The sequence below is a fragment of the Octodon degus genome, unplaced genomic scaffold (genome assembly GCF_000260255.1).
Source record: "Octodon degus isolate 3935 unplaced genomic scaffold, OctDeg1.0 scaffold00148, whole genome shotgun sequence".
Classification (NCBI taxonomy): domain Eukaryota; kingdom Metazoa; phylum Chordata; class Mammalia; order Rodentia; family Octodontidae; genus Octodon; species Octodon degus.
The window spans coordinates 5,815,313-5,833,326 of record NW_004524724.1 but is presented as its reverse complement, the minus strand read 5'-3'; positions in this window follow the sequence as shown (position 1 = coordinate 5,833,326).

The window sequence follows — 18,014 nt, the reverse complement described above, 5'->3', positions numbered from 1 at the left end:
CCACCATCCCTGAGGGATGGCTGGTGACACCTCCAAAGAGCTGGAGTTGGCCGTGTTGGAGGCTGCATGGACAGAACATGGCAATGTGAGCCAAAGGCGTCTTGGGTCTCGGCTGGGTCTTCCTGGGGGCTGTAGGCTGATGTCCGAGTTGGGCCAAGGCTCAGGCGAGGGCACCTGTGATCCTGCCCCTGCCCAGGGCAGCGTTGTCCACAAAGCCGACCAGGCTGGGTGAGATGAAAGCTTGGGTGGTAGCAACTCAGACTGCAGCCTGCGGTAGCTGACCATGCTCCAGGCTCCTCGCTGTCTTCCCTCTTCTCTCACTAGCAGAAAGCACGGTGGGACGCGAGCCCTGAGAATGAGACAGGAAGCTCCCTCAGGGCAGCCTGAGGTAAGCAAGGGACATTTTCTTAAAGGAGCCATTGTAAGTCCTTTCTGAGAAAAATCAGGAAGAAAAATAGTGAAAAAAATGAAACATAGTACAGTTAATGAGGGAGCAAGCCATGATGGTGGCCTTTATAAAATCCCGTATGAAATCTGTGGCAGTGGTGGTGAACCTGAGGCACGCGTGCTGTGCAGGCTGTGCAATCACTGAAAACTTCAAGAGGTTCGCCATCACTGGTCTAGAGAACCTAGAACTAACACCAAACCCCTGCTGCAAGGGGACCCGCGCAGGCAAAGAACACAGAGACGACCCGAGAACCCGCTGGTGTGTTGGAGGTGAGCACTGGAACGCTCATAGCCCAGGTCTCCTCTAGCCACACACACACACACACACACACACACACACACACACACGCATGGGTGTGCCCACGGAGATCACACCCCAGGTGGAAAGTACCATGCTGGTTCTGTTCCTCAGGCAATGCGTCTAAACTTGAATGTCAGAAGACAACATGAATCAATTAGCGGCTGAGCAAAGCCATTGAAATGCATCCAAGTTCCTATCTGCACAAGGCAGTAACGTTCCAGCCGCATCTGGTGATAACCTTCCATGGCACGAGAACACAGGAGGTGGAGCAGGAGCGGACAAGTGGCTTTCTATCAAACCACATGCACACAGACTCACATGTAAGCGCATATCTGAGTTTGTGCTGCTTTATTACTTCAGCGGGAAATTCCTCTGTGGAGAAGGGAGGCGCTGAGGATATAAAGGAGTAGGATTGAAGACCTAGCTGTGTCCTGAGCGAATCCACACTAACTGCGGCAGGAGCTCTGGAGAGAAGGAAATGAACAAAACTATGGAATAAAACTGGTTTAAACTGGCTGGAGAAACAACAGAAGCTCAGCTTCAGTTAGACAGAGAATGAAAAGCTATGCTATGCACGTTTCATTAATATGTAGACAAAAAAAAATTAAGAAAATACAATCTTAGGCAAAATTGCAAGAAGTCTTTAGTCTAAGAGGGAACTTTCTGCCTGCGGCCTGCATGCCCAGAGCCCCCCTGAGACACAGGGAGACGCAGAATACAACATTTTGCCCAGTGTCAATCCAGTGATTATGTGGACCCCAAAATCTGAGGGTCAGGGAGGAGAGTGGGCTTGAGGCTGAGACGGCAGGGCATGGGCTACACATGCATCGGAAAATGAGGGCCTGCGGGCCACTGTGTGGAGGACAGTTGAGAGCCCAGAGCGGAAACGTCCTGGTTCTGACCAGACTGTCATAACCAGGTCCCACCATAGCACAATGCTGAGCTCTCCACAGCTCTTCATACCGTTTATCTCTTACTACACACAAAGTGCCAAATCACTTAAGTCCTCTTCAATGCCCCAAATAGCCCTTAACTCCATTCCTGTTTTTCAGATGAGGAAACTGAGGTATGGAGAAGATAATCCCTCTGTCCTGTGCAACAGAGCTAGCAAGTATCCTTTGGTTTTAACCACTGTGCCCTATTAGCCAGAGCTCAATAGCTGTGCAGGCTTCCAGTCAAAGGAAAAAAAGATCCCAAAGCTCAGCACTAGCCTAAATATTCCTGCTCAAGTAACAACAGCTTTAAAATACAGACACTGGTTTGGAAACCCCGAGGGTACGAGAGCATTTCATAGCGCAGTTACTGCACACTGGCTCCACGAACTTCCACTGCTCAGGCGATTTGCCAGGTAGAGGCTGCTAGCTCTGTGGCATGCCTGCCGTGTGGCTCAGGGTGCTGATCTCAGTGAACAGGGCCTTGCCGGTTCATTCCTTCCTAATTGGAACGTCTGGTTCTGCCTAGTTTTGCCAGTAGAAGTTAGGCTCAGTGCCTACTACCTGATTTCTCAAACCAGGTTTTGCCTTTGGCCCTACCTAGCTTAGGAGAAAGGCTGCCAAGAGCCATAGGAATTTGGGAACCACTCAAGAAACAGCTAAATGTGGTCGCACACACCCATAATCAGAGGCTGAGGCAGGAGAATGACTGTGAATTCAAGGCCCACATAGGCTACAAAGTAAAATCAAGACCAGTTTGAACTGAACTGCAGAGTGAAACCCTGTCTCAAAAAAAGACAGAGAGACAGAGAGAGAACACTCAATGTCACTTGAGAAGACATAGATGTCTGCTAGATACTGCCCCTTCTGGTAAAATCCTACCTAAGAGGAGATCAGGTAAATAAATCTAGAACCCCAGATTCTTAGCCCTTTCTGTGGCATTAGGAATGTGTTGGATTGTTTTCCAGTTTGTTTGCTTATTCTTTGGTACCAGGAATCAAATCAAATTTCGTGCTTGGTGGACAGGCACTGTGCCACTGAGTTATGTTCCCTATTTTCTTACAGCCATGCATACATACTGTTTGGGGCCATTATTATGGTCCATACAGTACACAAAATAGTTGGATTCTATTTTGCACATATTAATGTACAAATATCAATTATGCAAATACAATACTGTGCTGAGCCTTGACAGCCCATGTGCACAGTGTGCTGTGTCCGGAGGAACGCAGCCCCTCAGCTCCCTACCTAGAGGCCCCGGACCCAGGAAGGAAGCCACGTGGCCAGGGAATGCTGTGTCCCAGAGCCCAGCCCACGGCTGCGAGGCCAGGTGTTTAAGATTAATGATTGCCAGGTGCTTGCCTAAGTGCCTTGGACGCCTGGCTGCTCCGTGGGCCAGAGGTTCTCAACCTTGGCAGCACAGTAAAGACATCTGGAGGGGGGTAGATTTAAGAGCACCACTCCCAGCCCATGCCTGGAGCCTCTGCTACAGTGAGTGTGGGCCCCGGGGGGGCCTCAGCAAGCTTTCAGGCCTCCTGGGTGAGCCTAACACATGCTGAGAATGCAGGACTATGGCGCTAAGCAGTTTTTTCCCTAATTGCGTTCTTTGCCAGTTGAAAAGAGACCACTGAAATCAGTTAATTTTTTTCCTTTTGTAAAACATTAATTTTGTTTGCAACAGAGTGCACCAAAAATTGCAAAATTCATTTTACTGATGGAGCCATACATTGAAACTGGTTTTTTGTTTGGTTTTTGGTTTTTGTTTTTGGCAGCAATGGGGATTGAAATCAGGACCCTACACTCGCCAGACAGGCGCTTATTCTACTGAGCTATCTCCCCAACCCCCGTTGAAACCATTTGCTAGGCTGTCGTGTGTGTTTCGGGTGGGCACTGTGTAATCCTAGGGCACGTATATACAGCACAGTCGTGGCCAATGAAGACCTCGGCAGCCACAGTCCAAGTGTCCACTTTGAGTCCTGCTCTGGACCAAGTCCTCTGTTGCACTGGCGAGCAAGGTGACATGATCACAGAACCAGCAGATAGCCACATATAGTGTCCACAGAGAACACAGCCTTAGGGTGGGGGAGGGCCAGCTTTCAGGAAGAATTCAAATTCGAACCTGAATCTAAAGTGGAGGGCCAGAAGGGCCGAGGAGATGGCTCAATAGAATAAGTGCTTGCCTGGCAAGTGCAAGGGCCTGAGTTCAATCTCTGGTTCCACCAACAAAAAAGAAAAAAAAAAAAAAAAAAAAAAAAAAAAAAAAAAAAAAAAAAACTGAAGTGTAGGACCAGGGACAGAAGGCGGCCAGCCCTGGTTATAAAGAACAGGGTGACATCCTCATGTTCAGAACTTGAAAGCTCATTCTAGGGCCAGGCAGAGTGGGTGGCAGGAACCAAGAGGGGTTGTGGGAGCTGGGGACCAGAAGGAGCAAGGGCACCAGGAGGGCAAGGGGATTGCAACCAGGGGCAGGGCAGCTGGCAGCAAGAGGGTGACTCACCCCAACCTGTGGGCTCTGAAAGGCTGCCCAGGCTGGGCTTGTGGGATGAGGGCTGACAGGCTGTGCAGAGAGCAGGTGCATCTTAATTCCTTCACGGATGCTCTCACCTGGTGTAGAGGTGCCCGGCTCCCAACACTCTGGGAGGAGGAGGCAGGAGGATCCCCATGAGCTCACTACCAGTCTGAACTGTATAGTCAGACCCTGTCTCAAACAAGTGAAAACAGACTGCAGATTCCTGAGCAAAATAAGGCTGTTATCTTAAGCAACTATACAGGAACTTTAGGTTTCTGGCCTGGCATTAAGTGATCAGCCCAGGTGCCATTCCACTTTGGGACAAGGTGGCTGACCATGGATCGAAGCTGGCTCCCCTAAGAAGAAGCCTGTGGCCAGGAGGCTCTTGAGGGTGCAGCCAAGCTGGACAGGGCTGGCAGCCACGTGGTTCCCCGCACCCACTGTGACACCCCCTCCAGGGAGACCCTGCATCAGCCACACTCCCCAGGCACCAGGTTCTTGGATGCAGAGTTGGTGAGGGTGCCATGCGGGAAGCCTGCGGTGTCCATTTGGCCTGCATCCTCCCTGGCAGGAGCTGAGGACATCCTGCTTCAGAAGTGGGTGTACACGGACTGCCCCTGCACTGGCAAGGCAGAGATCACGACTCAAACCACAGCAGCCAGATGCCCAGGAACACTGAGAATCGCTGTGCACAGATGACTTCAGTCCCTGGTTCCACCAAAAAAAAAAAAAAAAAAAAAAAAAAAAAAAAATAGTTGGGGCCGGGGAGATAGCTCAGTAGAATAAGCGCTTGCCAAGGGCCTGAGTTCAATCCCTGGTTCCAAAAAAAAAAAAAAAAAAAAAAAAAAAAAAAAGAAGGGTTGGGGGAGCGGCCCTGGGTTCATTCCCCAATAACACACACCAAGCAAGCCATGGGAGGGGAGATGTGGAATTGCAGGTGCAGAGACCCCCAAACCCACCATTCGAGAAGAACATGGAGGCCATAAAGGCAGTGGTGGAACAGGACCCACTGCATGCCTACTGCTAGGCTACCACAGCAACAGATGCCACAGGAGACTGCAGAGGCCTGGGCTCCACATATTGTGGTGTTAGGCATCAGGCAGCTGCTGTTGCCGGAGTGGGACAGGCAGGATGGTGCTCGCTGCCCAGCACAGCCGTGGCCATGTCTGTCCTGAGCATCTGGGAAGGGGCGCCCGCCAAGAGGAGACAGCAGAGAAGCACCCAAAGCCCTGGGGTCACAGGCACAAGCTCTGCTCAGAGCAGGTGGAAAGGGCCGAGCAGCCAGGGCTCCACATGGCCAGACTGAATGCGCAGCACAGGATCTGCTGCTGGGTCCGTTCTTTTCTAAGCTTCTGTCTTCTCTGTAAGGTGGAGTGATCAGGTGCCACCTGCTGCCTGGCCAGGAGGACTGGAGCTCATTCACTCGCTCAGCGAGCACCTGCTGAGCACAGCTGTGTGCAGATGCTTCGGGACACGGGCACTCAGGGGCCCAGCACCAAGCCGCCCCACCCAGAGTGCCTCGTTAGACCTCACGTCATTTGTGTACCTCGTGGAAGGGAGAAGAGGACAAGGGGCCTGGGAAGCCAGCAGGGCCCGGGACACAGCGGCCCAAGAAGTGGCATTTTTATATAAGAAGGATTTCACCACCGGCAGACTTGCTCACATGGAGAACTGAGGAACGTGTGTGGAATCTCACTTGTCTCTAACCACAGTAACTGCTTAGGTTGTAGTTCAGTGGTGCAGATGACCAGGAGCAAGGCCCTGAGCTTAAGCCCCAGCACTGCAAAGAGAAAAGAAAGGAAAGGAAAGGAGAAGAACAGAAAAGAGAAAGAATTTATACTTAATCAGCGCCACGGAACATTTGCAGAGCCGGGCGTGGTGGCACACACCTGTCAACCCAGCACTCAGGCGGCTGAGACAGGAGGGTCGCCATGAGTCCGAAGGCAGTCTGGGCTAGGTAATGAGCTCAAGACCCTGTCCACCCCCCCAAAAAAAGATATAAAGTAAAATGAATCCTTACAAGAGTAAGAAGCAGGTAGACGGGGCGAAGAGGACACACGGCTAAGGCCACTGTGTCACGGCCAACTCACCCTGGAACTTCCCACACATGATGGCCAAGGTCCTTGGCCTGCTCTCCCTGGGCATTTGCTGAACAGCAACAACATCAGAACAGCATAGAGATCCTTCCTTGTGATGCTAATCTGTGTAGGACATGGGCACCTTTCTTTTTCTTTTAAGGTGTGTGTGTGTGTGTGTGTGTGTGTGTGTGTGTGTGTGTGCAGGGTCTCACTACACAGCTTGGACTCAGAGTGATCCTCCTGTTTTCAGCCTCCCTAGTGCTGGGATTTCAGGCATGCACCACCATGCCTGGACACCTTTCTTAAGAAAAAAGCTTTGGCACAATACTGGCGTCAAACTGACTGCCTAGGCAGGAGTCAGTGGCCTGGCTGGGGATGCAGCTGCGCTTTCTGGGGTGTCTGGAGAATCTCTGGTAAGCACCCACCTGTACAGGACAGTGACAGCAGCCCTGGGTCCTGGGCCTGACAGCTCTGGCCCTGTAACACATGAGCTCTATTCAGAGAAGATTCACGAGCCCCTGGTACCTGTGAAGATTCACCTAGCCTAAGGCCTGGACCCACACCAGGCTGTCTTAGAGACAGAAGAGGCTTGGGTGGCACTGGGAGGGGTCCATGCAGGTTCTGTGGCCGCTGGTGTCCCCATGGGGACACTGCTTCAGCCACTCTGCTCTCCATGCACAGGAAGTGGGGGCCACTGGGCTCCAAGGTCAGGGACAGCAGGGTCATCAAGCTGCACCTGAGCCAGAAGCACTGTGTGTGTGTGTGCCTGCCGTGCGTGTGTGTGCCACTGTGTGCTGCAGTCCACCTGAAGAGGTGTCGTTGAATGCGCTGTCCAATCCAGCCAGCCCTAGCGTGCTGGACAGGTTTCATCATCCAGACAGGGGAGTGAAGGTCACAGCTCAGAGTCCCTTGCTCTCCCACCCCACTGTGCACAATCCCAGGTTAGTGCACTCTTGTTTCTCCTGGGTCCACTGAGGACTCCACACTGCCGAGAACGGTCCACACCCCGGCCTCCAGCCAGGCCAGGTGAGGCCTGTGACATCCACACAGGCTGCTGAGAGCCACAGCATGGTGCCCAGCAGAAGGAATGGAAGGACCCAGGCCCCCTCCAGAAAGTTGTCCAGTGAATCAGCTGCCTGGCTCTTACCCAGGGCCCAGTGGAGCCTACAAAGGTACAGTCTGATGCCTGTTATCAAGGTGTCTATAGGGCCTGGGCAGAGGAAGCCAGTGCTCGAGCCGGGACCAGCAGGTATGCAACCCTGTATTCTGTCCTTGCGAGTGGAGGGGGAGAGGAAGGGGAAGGGACCTGGGATGGCAGGCGCCTGTGATCCTAGCACTCAGGAGGCTGAGGCAGGAGGGTCACTGTGATATCCAGGCCAGCCTGGGCTACAGAACCGCATCCTGTCTCGAAAAACCAACAACAACAGAAAAAAAAAAAAAAATTGGGAATGAAGCAGTGTGGATCTCACCTGAGATTTTTGAAAATCAATGCTTGTGCAGCTCTTCCTAGTTGGAGCCCAGCAGGTAAATACAGAATAAGTCAGGTCTCTCCTGCCCACCACAACTTTCTCAGAACTCTGCTTCGGTTTGCTTGGGATAGGCATCGCCCCTCCAAGTACCTCTGTTTCCCTGCTTGCTCCAGGACAAGCCCCAGGGCTGCAACAGAGGCGGTGAGAAGGGAGCTAAATGGCAGATTCTGAATAGCTGGGCCGGTGTCGCCTCTGTGATTATCACCTGGACAGGAGGAAGTGTGTCAGTGCAGGGCGCTGGGCTCCCCTGCCCTCCCCCGACTCTGAAAGATGACTTCTTCCCGGTTCCCAGGAGCCACTTCTCTTCCTTACTCCAGTAGACTTTGCTCTTTGCCTTGATTTTTTTCTTTTAAACATGGTGCTAAGGCTTGACCGAGGCTTTCTTATTTTTTTAAATTTTGAGACAGGGTCTGGCTAAGTTTCTAAGTTGCCCAGGCTGGCCTGGAATGTGCGGTCCTCCTGCCTCAGCCCACCATGCTGAGTTATTTGATAAGTATTTTGTTCAGCAATGAGAGAGTACAAAGGAAAGGCAGTTCACTTTTCAGCTGTGTTCATATGAGCTGGGGTTGAAGAAAGGAGTCACGGGGCCTAATCATCAGTGATCCTGTTTACTGGGCTTTTACGAGGCCTGGTGGCACATTTACGGTCCACGGATGAGCTCCGGCTTCTCAAACACACTCAATGAGGGCGCTATTGTGAACTCGAAAATGGAAAACCAGAGATAGAGAAGCTAGATGATCTGCCCAGCGACGCGCGGCAAGCCCTTTCCTTCTGCGTTAGGAGACCTGGATTTAGGGCCCACCTCTGCTGAAGACTGTCTACTGCCGTCACCACTACTACTGCTTTCTTTCCAGACCCTACTCCTTCCTGCAGCTGCAGCGAGCTTGGGAATCTGAGTAACGAAGGAATTGGAGGCACAGCAAGAACAGAAGTCAGACTGTGTCGGGAGGAGCTTTGGGGGTCGTTCTGTGATGCCCATGTCCTACAGACCTGGAGACTGTGGTCAGAGCCTGTGCCTGGTGCCGCAGGTGGGCAAGGACAGGAGAATTATGCACCTAAGGAAAGGTCAGACGGTTCCGGGGCCGGTGGTCAGAGAACACCCAACAAGGCATCTACTGTACAGCTCCTTCTCCAGCAAATTCAGGACTTTCTGTAAAGGAGAGAGTGTAGCCTGCGCATGCGGAATTCAGCTGCCTTTTAGGGCCACTTCAGAGAGCTTTTCAGAAACACGACCTGGGCGTGGCACACATACCCGTGATCGCAGCTCTCTGGGAGGCTGAGGCAGGATAATCACAAGTTTGACTCCCACAGGCAATTTAGTGACTATCTAACCCTGTCTCTAGAAGTAAAACTAAGACAGCAGCAGAGGGTGTGGCTGAGTATAAAGACCTTCAGTCCCTAGTGTAACACACACATACACACACACACACACACCCCATGTGCCTGGTACTACCCAATCAGATTCTGGGACAAAGCCTGAGTGGCTACATTTTTTTTTTTTTTTAATTATCAGGGCCAGTGATATTATGTTAAACTGTAGGGGACTCAGGTCAACAATTTCTGACACTGCCAGTCAAGCAGAAGACCCAATACTATTATGGACTACTGGACTCTTTTAGAATATTTTGCTGAGTTAACACACCTATAATATTCAAATGATGGAACTAAACAAAAAAGGGGATACAGATGAATGCCCACTTTGTATCTGTGTATTCAAAATGGTTAGGATAGATATATAGTTACATTCTCTTAATGAATAGAGGGATTTGTTCTAATAGTGTTTGTAAATAGGGTATTATGTCGGCATCTTGTACAGCAAATAACCACTAGGAAGAATGTATGCAATGTGTTAATTATTGAAACTGACCTACCAATTTGATTTGAAACTGTCTCATTGCTATTTGTTTCTCAATAAAATTATGGAAAAAAATAAATACATTATCAGGGCCACGGGGGTTTGGGAGATGGCTCCGTGGAATAAGTGCTTCCCTGGCAAGTGCAAGGGCCTGAGTTCAATCCTTGGTTCTGAAAAAAAAAAAAAAAAAAAGTAAATTATCAGGGTCAGTCAAATAGCTCAGCAAACTAAAGCACCTGCTTAGGCAGAGTGCAGTGGACAGAGGTTCGATTGGGCTCCCCCAGGGTATGCTGAGACCTTGATTGAGGCTGGGCATGGTAGTGCCTGTAATCCCAGCTCTTGGGAGGCTGAACACAGGTGGATCGCTACAAGTCCGATCTACATAGTGAAACCCTGTACTACAATACTATATATAGATATAGATATAGATATAGATATAGATATAGATATAGATATAGATATAGATATATAATCACTTCTACATGTGTGAATCCCAAATAGAGGGGAAGTTGCAAATCATTGTCTTAGACAGGATTTTGCACACTATTGACGCATGCTGAGGCCAACACCGTTCACAGGGACTACGGGATCATTTTTTATTCTCTAGGCAGAGTCTGAGCATCTCTCAGCAAAGTCAGAGCGCCTGTCCTGTCTGGAACTCTTTTACATGTGTCCACTTCCCAATGCTCCCGCAGCGCGACATGGGTTTAAGGACCCAGAGCTCCAGCGGTCCTCAAGCTAAAACCTGCAGGTGCAGCTCACAAGACAGAAGTGCAGGCTGCACCAGAGGAGTGTGCCGGCCACAGGAGCCCGGGATGGATAGGGAGGGAGCAGAAGGCCACCACGCCAGCCGCTTTCCAGCTGCCCCAGACCTCAGCGGCTGCACGCACGCACACACGCACGCACGCACGCACGCACGACCTTTGACTCACCTCCCTTCTCTGCACTCAGGACGATGAAGTGCAGTGCTGCTCACAGGACTGGGCTGAACAGTCTTCGTGCACCTTGAATGTTTCAAAGGTCCATGAGGATGAATCAATTTTTTAAAACAAGTGCTGGTGATGAACAGAGCTGCAGGAAAGTGGGGCCGGCAGGGCCTCGAGGGCCGGGGGTCCTGGGCGAGGGGAAGGGGAAAGCTCAGAGCTGGCAGTGCCCTCGCACACCAGGCCAGGCAGCAGGGCCGGGGAGACCGTAAGAGCAGACCCAAGGACGACAGGTCCAAGTGGAAGAAGTGACAGAGACACTCCTCGCACATCAAAGTCAACACAGTTCATGTTTTCATCCATTCTCTGAACCTCAGTTTCCCTACCACACCCCATGCTGCTCCCCACAGAAGGGGCTGTGGCTGCGCCCCGAAGCCGTGGTACAACCTGTGCATTCTGGCAGCATTCCAGAGCAGTGCCAACCTGCGCCTGCCTGGTGCTCCTGCAGCAGCACCGTCGCCCCAAGTCGTCAGGGACACCAGTTCTTACTTCTTCTGGCCTAATTCACCCCTGGCTGCACCGCAGAGTTAATGCTAAGATGAATCACAGGACATTTGAGATTGTGAAAAGCAGAAGTGGTTCAGTATTCACAGAACTAGATAAACCCAGGCCGGGCATCACACACCTGTCATCCCAGCACTGGGGAGGCTGAGAGGAAGGATTACCACAAGTTTGAGGCCAGCCTGGGTCACAGAGAGACTCGGTCTCAAAAGAAATAAAAAAGAAAAACCTTTGTCTCGGTCACATTTCTGATTAGTAGGACAAAATACCCAACAATCACAACTAGAGGGAGGACAGTTACTTGGACCACATTTCGATCCATAGTGGCTGGCTTGGCAGAGGGTGTGTAGGGGGCAGAGCCGCTGGCCTCATGGAAGACAGAACAGAATCAAGTAGGAAGAAGCCCGACAGGCCACGCCCCTGGGGCCCCCTTCCCCAGGCCCCAACTCCTCCAACCCCGGGGTCCCAATCACCTTCTGCAACAACCTTCAAAAACCAACAAAGCTGGTGGATTCACAGCTCCTGACTTCAAAACTTACTCTCAAGTTGGTGTCCTGGGCCAGGCGGGGTCTGGCTCTGAGGAAGCCAGGAAGCCAGAGGACAGACAGTGGGAACGCACAATTGCTTCAGCAGACAATAGTGGGCCGATCAGTGATCCCAGGATTAAGCTGGGACCTAACCTCACCCCGCCCCTCTGCGGGGTTAGACACCTGCATGTTAGAGCCCAGAGCCCGGAACTCCTTGAAGAAAATACAGAGCAGCCCTCTAGGGTTCTGCCCAGATTTGTTTATTTGTTTGTTTGTTTGGTTGGTTTTTGGTGGTGTCTGGGATCTGTACAGATTTCTTGGCACCTGCAAAGAAAGAAAACTTAGCAATTCAGTGAGACCCCCGGCTCAAAATAAAAGGGGTAGGGTTGTGCCTCGTTGTGAAGCCCTATGCTCACTTCCCAGTGTATTCACACATTAATAAAATAAAACAGAGGGACAGAACATGTGTGTGGCAGACGATGGGGCCAGTGGAAGCATGGTGCACTACTGGTGGCAACAGGAAATAGTCCCATCACTGTGGAAAAGTTTTCATGTCCTCAAAAAATTAAGGGTCCGGTCACCGCTGGTGCAGCACTTCCACCGCCGAGTGCATACCTGAGAGAACTGCAGGCTGAGTTGCAAAGCGATGGTTGCATGCTGAGGTTCACGGTATCCCTCGCCCCCAACAGCTGACAGATGGAAGCAACCTGGGTGTCATGGATTTCTAACTGGCGGTCAACTTACTATATTCAGCTGAATCAAACTAGCACGGTACTGGGAGCGGGAGACCCACCTGAGGATTGTTTCCAGCAGATAAGAGGCAGAACGGGAGAAGCTGCTGGAATGCTGTTAGGGACGCTGTTGGGAGAAGCTGTTGGAGCTGGTGGAAGCTGCTAGTTCTCTTAGGCTGTGCTCTTAGGCTGGAGGACCATGTCATGCTGGCCTTCCCAGTGAACTTTGGAGGAGCCTGGGTCCTCATCTTGAGCATTATGTTCTGGCTCTGGAGGGGAAGACGGTGCACTGCTCGGCCTCATGGAGATGCTTGTTGCATTGGCTTTCCTGATGGGAACTCGGCTTTTGTCATCGCTCAAGGAATTCGGGACCTCCCTGTGGCTGAGGATGGCTGTGGCACCTTTGGCAGGAGCTCTCTACTTCCTGGCTCCAGCTCAGATCCCTCAGCCTGCTAGCACAGACCCTTCATCCCACTGGCACAGACTTTCTAGCCTCCACCGCTGACCTTTGGGCCTTTTGGGCACAGATCCATCAGGCGGGCCTGCATGGCGCTTTGTTGTGGGCTCTAGGCCTGCAGTTGGACTTGTGCGAGGAGGCATTATTATGAGCTCTAAGTTTTCATCTGGACTCATGCAGGCTATCAAGGTCCAGGCCCTCAGCTGGAGTCTGTAGTGTTTAATGTGTGGATAGGTTTCCTGCACTTGTATATAACTCTTTGGGTGATTCATTATACACTACTATTATAAAATGTGTCCTCTAGTGTTTCCCTTGCAAAAAACCCCAAACCATGACACTGAGCATTCACAGAGAGCAAAAAAAGGAGCAAATTATGGTCTGCAATTCCGTGGAACAGTACGCAGCCCTCAGAAGGAAAGGCTTCCGACGCGGGCTCTCAGGCATGAGCCACCGAGACGCTGCACGGTGAGCAGAGCCCGCCCTGCTGGGCAGAGGTAGAATTCTCTCTGTGGAGCGGCAGGGAGGGAAAATGGGACGTTAGAAAAGCAGAATGTGCTTGGTGGGCCTGGGAGGGAGAGTGAGAGTGGCTGCATAATGCAGTTTCCGGTCAGGGAAGACGGAACCAGGTTAGTGGGTGATGGAGACAGACTTCACGTCAGGAATGGGTTTCACACCCCGTACTATTCACCTGAAAGAAATTCAGATGGCAAATGTACTATTTGCCAAAACATTTTAGAATTTTATTTAACAAAAGATTAAATGTGATCCAATATAATATGGAAGATGGAAGATGTTCTTTATCTTAAAATAGCAATAAATGGTAACAATGATCTGCCTGGAGCCAGGCGAAGTGGCTTGCCCCTGCAGCCTGGACACAAGAGGCTGAGTCAGGAGGATCACCACAGGTATAGGGCCAGCCTGAACTATACATCCAGATCCAGGCTCAAAAAAGCAAAACACACACACACACACCACAGCCAGTGGAGCCAGATCGGGCTCATTTTTCTTGGCTTCCTAGGGAGGGGAGTTCATCCTGGCATACACCAGTTCCAGAAGTGGGGTGTCCACTGAGCTGGTGGACCCCACACACATACACCGGAAATGGCACCGCCTCAGTGTGCCTGATAATCAGCAGGCAGGGCAGGAAGGAGAGGCACTAGCGTGACCACACAGGCCGGAGGCCAGTGGCAGCCCCCGCCTGGGGGCCCCCAAGCTGGCCCCACCTCAGGCTTGGCATCCTGGGTTCCTGGGACCACACAGCTGACCACAGACAGGGAACAACAGGAAACTGCATCTGTGTGGGTGTTGACACTTCCTCTCACACAAGCCCCTGCAGCGCGCAGGACATGGCTGTGTGCGTGGCCATGGTATCCAGCCTTGAGAGGGCCCCAGAAACAGGGTGGTCTGTTTGTTTATTTATTTGATCTTTATTTGGGATTTTAATTTTATTTTTTAATTTTTATTTTATTTTATTTTATTTATTTATTTATTTATTTATTTTGCGGAACCAGGGATTGAACTCAGACACTTGGGCTTGCCAGGCAAGCGCTTATTCTACTGAGCCATCTCGCCGGCCCCTTATTTGGGATTTTTAGACATGGCCTCACTATATAGCTCAGGCTGGCCTTGAACTCATAGTGCTCCTGCCTCGCCCCCCCAACTCTGCAGCAAGTCCTTGAACAGTGGAGAAGCACTGATTGGGGGCTCACCCTACCCAAATATAAGTCTCTCCGTCATAACTGGGCCTCTGGAGAACCACTCTGTGAGCCCCCATCCCGCGAACAGGACAGCAGCAGCCATAGCTGAGCACCAGCCGCCCTCCTCGCACTATTATCTATCATTAGCCCGCTTCGCCTGCCCCTTTAATGAGGAGGCCAACGCCAGAGTAAACAGAGCCTTCCTTGCTAATTTCATTTGCGCACAAAGAAAAGCCCTTTTGCTTTTCCTCCCCCCTTGGGCTCTTCTTTGGGCTGAGTTTACTCAGGTTCCCGAAGTGTGGAAAAAGTAAACACGGTTCTGTTTGGCTTCCACCCATCGGTTTCTCCCGCCTGCAGCACCGCGCAGGGCCAGCAGGTGACCCCGTGGAAAATCGTCGTGGGGGGAGGGAGGGCTCCGAGAATGTGGCCGGGGCAGCGGGACAAAACAGAAAACCCCGAGGTCGGTACAGTGCGAGGGGGAGACGGGGAAGGCCTGGCCTCTTTCCAGTTGCTTTGTACTTCCACAGAAAGGTAAACAGTTTTGAAATTCATGTTAAATTTTAGCTACGCAGGCATTCAGGTCATTAAAAGCAGGGTCTCTAACGGCAGGGTCAACATTTCCCACGGGTGCACCAAATTCTTACACAGGAAATGAAAACAATGAATATAAACTATCTGAAGGAAAGATACAATGGAGCAAACGTCAGAGACTTTAGAAATTCCCATACCAACCAGGCGTGGCGGTACTCGGCTCTCATCCCAGGACTCAGAAGGCTGAGGCAGAAGGATTGCCCGACGACGCTCCAAGCCAGCCTGTACTTGTAGTGAGATCCTGTCCTAAGCCCACCCCTTCCACAAACAATACAGATGGATAAAAGACAAAAACCAGAGCCGGGTGTGGTGGCGCGGGCCTGTAATTCCAGCACTTGAGAGGCCCAGGCAGGAGGATCGCATTAGTTCGAGGCTGCCTTGGGCTACAGAGCAAGGCCCTGTCTCAAAAAACAAAAGAAAACAAAAAAGCAAAAGCTCAACCCTCCGCCTGAGATCCTAGTGCTGTTCTGGCGTCCTCGATGGCATGCAGAGAACAGCCTGGTACTAGGCCCTCCTCTGAGGGGACAGACCCTGGGCTCAGGTGTCCCCGGAGGCTGCCTGGTGTGCTGGGGTCAAGACCCCGTGCCCTGGCTGTCTGCTTGCCCCACTGGTGGGGACAATGGTGTCTCCTGAATGTGGTTTTGAGGCCAGAATATGGACGGAAAATAATGCACAAAGGTGTGGGCAGCTGGTGGCTAGGGCCTGAGCAGTGGCTGGGCTCTTCCCTTCAGCAAAGATTCCTGAATTCTGTTACTTTCTAGCAAAAAAAAATTAGGAGGTAGGAAAAGCCCTATGGCTCCGTGAGGGAACTTTAAAACAACCCATCTTGACTGGCACCCTTAAAGGGGATTTTATGTGGTCAGTGGATTGATTGATTCTGGGGGTTGAACTCTCAAAGCCTTAACACAGAGCTATATCCTTAAGTCCTTTGTAGTTTTTTTTTTTTTTTTAATTTTCAGGCAGAATTTTGCTGAATCTCTAGGTTGCCCAAGCAGGGCCGGCCAAATAGCTCAGTGGATTAAAGTGCCTGCAAGCAGGTGCACAGGCCAGAGGTTCTATCCCGGGTCTGCTGTGCCGGCAAGTGAGACCGGGTGTGGTAATCCCAGCTCTTGGGATGCTGTAAACAGGAGAATCACAAGTCTGATCTAGTAGTAAGACCCTGAACATCCTGTAGACCCTTCCCTAAAATACAAAATAATAATAATTATTGTAATAAGTTGCCCAGGCTAAGCCTGAAGGTGATCCTTCTGCCTCAGTCTCCCAGGATTCTAAACATGCCTCATTGGGAGTTTGACAGTGATTAATTATTACCCCAATTTCCATTTACTTCTAAAGTTTCTTCTAATGCACAACAAATGCAGCAATATGCTCCACACCAAAAATATCTATAAGATTTTTAGATTTACCGTTATCAAATTTACCATTATCAAACCTCTTCTATTTACCATTATCAAAAATGGTTCTTTTTTTTTCTCGTCTAAGTTTTGTTTTTTGTTTTTTGTTTTTGTTTTTTTTTTTCATTTTATGTATTTGGTACAGGGTCCCACTGCGCAGCGTGGACTCCTAGTGATCCTTCTGTTTTCAGCCTTCCCAGTGCTGGGATTACAGGCATGCGCCACCACGCCCAGACTCAGTGGCTGGTTCAGTGCAGGGGCGGCGCCGGCGCAGCTTGTGATGCCGGAGGTGGAACCCTGGCTCCTGCGCTTGCCAAAGTACTAGCTGTCTCTAGGATTTCAACAAAATCCTTGAAACTGCTCTTCAGCATATTCCTAATGAACATCAAAAATGTATCTGAACCTGTGGGTGAGTAAACACAAAGATTTCCAAGCGTACATTTGTGTCTGATGGTGGAGCGTCCCAGAAGGTCACAGGAGCTTCGGAAGCCACTGCGCACGTGCATGCCCGCGCTCCGGCCGGGCCGCGGCTCTTTCGACACAGCTGGCGGCGGCGGCCACTCTTGCTCTGACAACGCGCCCGGGCCTGGCTGCCGCTGTCACCAAACCTGTTTGGGCCTGAGGTTCACTGGGACGTTACATAAGCCCCGCGTGTGCGGGTGTGAGAACAGAGGCTTGCTGTGCCTGTGCAAACGGGCGCCGGCCCTTCAGCAGGCCCGTGGGGGCGGGCGCCAGTGCAGGGCCGCAGGCCGGCCTGGCACGTGCGAGGCTGAACGGAGCCCCAGTACCGAGTAAGAGAGTGATAAGACCAAAAGCATGAGCCTCATAATTGATAAATTGGATTTCACTGAAATGTAAAGCCTCTGGTCTTGGACTAGGGGTATGGTTCAGCGGCACAAGCGCCTATCTGGTAAGCAGAAAGTCCCGAGTTCAATCTCCATGAGGTGAGTTGTTTATTTTTGTTGTTGTTGTTTTTATTTATTTTTGGCTGGAACCGGGGATTGAACTCAGGCCTTTGCGCTTGCCAAGGAAGTGCTCATTCCACTGAGCCATCTCCCCAGCCGGCCTATTTTTTTCTTAATAGATACAGCCTGATTTGGTAGTGCAGGCTGGCCTGGAACGTGCTAAGCGACCAAGGCTAGCCTCAGACTCACAGCAATCTTCCTGTCCCAGCCTCCGAAGTATCGGGATTACAGGGGTGCATCACCAGGCCTGGCTGAGCCCACATTAAGAATAAAGCATCCCGGGCCCCCAGATGCCCTGGCTGTGCTTCTGCGTCTCTGGCCAGCAGTCTCTGGGGGAACCCCGGGCGTAGCTCTACCCTCAGATGCTCCCTCTGGGGTTGGTCTCTAAGCTAAGGGAGAGCCAACCAGTGACCTGCCTGCAGCTGGTGCCTGCTACTGAGAAAGGGGCAGCCCCACCCCGCCCCACCCCTCAAAGCACAACACTCAGTTTCCCTTCCACTGAAACCTGTTTGAGCAG